The sequence below is a fragment of the Triticum dicoccoides genome, chromosome 4B (assembly GCF_002162155.2).
Source record: "Triticum dicoccoides isolate Atlit2015 ecotype Zavitan chromosome 4B, WEW_v2.0, whole genome shotgun sequence".
Lineage (NCBI taxonomy): Eukaryota > Viridiplantae > Streptophyta > Magnoliopsida > Poales > Poaceae > Triticum > Triticum dicoccoides.
Window position 1 is genome coordinate 643,491,857 of NC_041387.1, and position 3,686 is coordinate 643,495,542.

Genomic DNA, 3,686 nt, shown 5'->3' on the forward strand with positions numbered 1-3,686 from the left:
GCAGATGGCAAAGAGCTTTGCCATCTGCTGGCAGATGGCAAAGAGCCCAAATAGGCCAGCCCAAATATTACATGTAGATGACACGTGGCCTCTTTGCCATCTGCCAACTGATGGCAAAGCTCTTTGCCATCTGCCAGCAGATGGCAAAGTGACTATATTGCCCCATTTAATTTTGTTTTTTCTTATATCAATTCATTTTCACAGAAAATCAAACACAAATATATTTATATGACCAATATAGCATATTCAACACATATTACCAATAGTCATGAACACATATATCCAATACATGTTACCAATAGTAGCAAGTTTCATCCGTACATATACATAGTTTCATCAATATTACACAGTTTCATCCATAGGTAGCAAGTTTCACAAGTTCAAAACAAAAACTAAATACAAGCACTCCATCAACCCAAGCTTCCGTGATCTTAAGCAAATCTGTAAAATGGGAAAGAAGAAAGTTAGAAGAAAACTAGTAGAACGTGTATATATACAATGTGTAGTTCTTTTGATATAGTTATTGAAGCATGGACTATCTTCATCATATTGCATAGAAGAATAATTTTGTAAGCATTAGTCATCGAAGGTTCTTGCTTTGTCTATGAGAATTGAGTTCTAAAATCTACTCCCTCCGTTCCTAAATATAAGTCCGTCTAGAGATTCCAATACGAACACATACGGATGTATATATACATATTTTAGAATTTAGATTCACTCATTTTTCTTCATATGTAGTCTCTGTTGGAACCTTTAAAAAGATCTATATTTAGGAACGGAGGGAGTATTTGGTATTAGTACATAATTGATGCGGACATGTCATTTTGTAGCACATGGGTGTTCCATTTTGTACACTGTCGTAATCTGTCTTTCCTGATACTTCCCCCATCCCAAATTATTTGTCGCTCAAATGGATGTATCTAACACTAAAAAAATCCAGACGAAGGGAGTAATATTGTTTAATTATTTCTTATTCTTTCTCTTGACTAAGCTACTATGGAAATTCCTTTATTTTGTATTTTTTAAGTACATGTATATATACAATGTGAAGATTATATCTAACAGAGACGAAGGGAGTAATATATTGTTTAATTAGTTCTTGTTCTTTCTCTTGACTAAGCTACTATGGATCATACTCTACGAAACTGGCAATAGAGTAGGCCACAACTTCAGGAGTTAAGTTAGTCATGGAAGGAGTTCAATGTGCTAACAACATGCAGCAGCATGGGTGTGTCATGGACAGGAAGTTAGTGACATGATGGATGATATACTTGAGGACTTATGCGTGTTAGCACATAATACATATACAATTTGACCAAATTTCTTTTCTTTTGCTCCAAGTGGTGTTGACCAAATTTTTCTTTGTTAATGGTCTTTAGCCTAGTGAGAGCTAAGTTATATTTGACCAATCAGACGCCTCAATACTCAAAATAGGAATTCAGACCGACAACAAGCAGGCTAGGAACAACAGTCCAAATGAAAACAAGGCAGAGGCAGCATCTCCTTGCTGAATATGCGAAGCACTACTTTGTAAAATGGAATCTACAAACTGGAACATGAGAGCAGACATAGACTCCATCTAAAGAAGAGAGGTACTGCTATTTCATCATTGGAGAAAATGATTTTGCAGAGATGGTACAGATCTTTCAGGCACAGTACCAATGTGAGGCAACCATGACACTGTCACCAGTAACAACATAGTAACAAGATTTGTTGAACATCCATTCTGAACTACAACAACATGGAATCCAATTATTATTAAAGAATAATGGACACTAAGTACAAACGGATTTGTAAAGGGTATCATACACACCAACTGATGTTTACAGAAGACATGATAGAACAAGGAGGAAGAATGCAGAAACATACTTGTGTCCAAGTGGGGAAACATCGGTCATTGACACTAATTTGATCACGAAGAATTCCATATGTAGTCAAGATTTTCAAAATTTTGCGAATTCCCTCATCAACTTCACTACATTCAATGTTGACAACCTTAAGGTGCGCACACACAAATAATTGTTCAAATGTTTCTTGCGCTCCTGTTGTGCTAACAAGTTTCTGTATGATAGAAAACATTCAGTAAGATCAACATAATAAACATGATAGCTTATTTAATAACACATCAACACCTTTATGTATGCAGGACATACCTTAGTGTTCTCAAGCTGAAGAGTGAGTACCTCAAGAATTGGAGAGTGTTGGAGAATGCACACTAGGTTACTAGTCGTAAATCACTCATTGAGTAAGAGGGTCTTTAGTTTGTCAAACATGGGGCAACATTTTAAATCCCATCTGTAGATAAACTAGAGAAATTGCAAAAAAAAAGTTAAGACTTAAAAAATAAGTTAGTAAGGACTTAAGGGTATGCAAAACCACATCTAAAGCACTGTAAATAACATATTTTGTGCAATCAAGCCAATATATTATTCACTCTTAATACAAGACTATTGGTTTAAATCAAACATTAAAGTATCAAACCATGGTAATGAAAATTATCAATTTTATTATATGCATTCTACCATTCGATTTGGATGGATATATTACAAAAATGTGGGTTGCAAAATAAAATAGCAGTAGGTGCAAGAATACCATTCTAGGATGAGCTATCAACTCCAAATTGGCAGCCTTGGACAAACCATAGAGGAGCACACCCTCACCAACAGGATAAGCATTACATTTGCAATAAGAAAACCCACAACGCTTTGAGTTGTCGTTGCAGTAAAGGATATCCTTGCATAGATCACCAAGCTCAACGTAGGCTGTTATTAGAAATGGCATGCTTTCAAGGGATGGGGAGAAACCAATAAAACTATCAAGTTGCAGTGAGATAAGGTTCGGAGCATAAATCCGGACATGGAACTCCATAGAGAAGAAACATAAATGGGTGATCCAGAGATGCTTCAGTGACTTGGATGACATCCTGTGTGCACAAATTCTGCAACGCTGCAATGTCCAAACCTATAATACCGGGCAGCCTGAGAAATTCAGAGCAGAGTGTTCTAGCATAACCGATATAAGGCATACGGTCTTCAAGTGCTGGGAGATGAATGCCAAATCAAATGTTAGTGATTTGTCCACCCTAGATATGACAACCTTTCTGACCAGGAGCTCCTTGAGTTGGCACATTAGAACATACTCCATGGATCGCTTGACCCTGCGGCCGGACCCCACCACCCGTCGTCGCTGCTCCCACCACCCGCCGCTGCTGCTCCCACCGCCGCCACAGCCTCCTCCCCAGCCGCCGCCGAACCACTACCACTGTGACCTCCTGTCCCCGAGCGGATCTCGCCACCGCCATGGCCTGCGTGTAGGATCTCCCTCTCCTCTCCTCTCATCTCCTCTCCTCTCCTCTCCTCTCCTGGTGATGGGAGGGGAGTGGAGGGGAGGGGAGGGGAGGAGGGAGTCATCTGGCCGCCGGCGCCGCCATGGCCTGCATAGGGGAGGAGGGGTTTCTAGCACGAGGGAGGGGAGGGGAGGGTGGATCTGCTGCCAGGGAGGGAGGGAGGGAGGGCGGGGTGCTGGGTGCGGCGGCGGGGTGGTGGGGCGGCGGGTGGTGCGGGCGCGGGCGGCGGGGTGGTGGGGTGGTGGGGCTGCGGGGTGCTTGGGCGGCGGCGGGTGAGATGCGTGGGAGGGAGGGAGAGGAGGGGAGGGAGGGAGGGGATAACCCCACAGTTCCTTTTTTT

General features: G+C 41.6%; 1 long non-coding RNA gene across 1 annotated transcript; it reads right to left on the reverse strand.

The window, feature by feature from the left end:
- Window positions 1-403: 403 nt before the first annotated feature.
- LOC119294150 lies at window positions 404-3,485 on the reverse strand. Its single transcript, XR_005143353.1, has 4 exons — window positions 2,593-3,485; window positions 2,154-2,306; window positions 1,870-2,061; window positions 404-441 (listed from the first exon to the last, which is right to left on the reverse strand). It is a non-coding gene; the product is annotated as an uncharacterized LOC119294150 (long non-coding RNA).
- Between the last annotated feature and the right edge of the window lie 201 nt (window positions 3,486-3,686).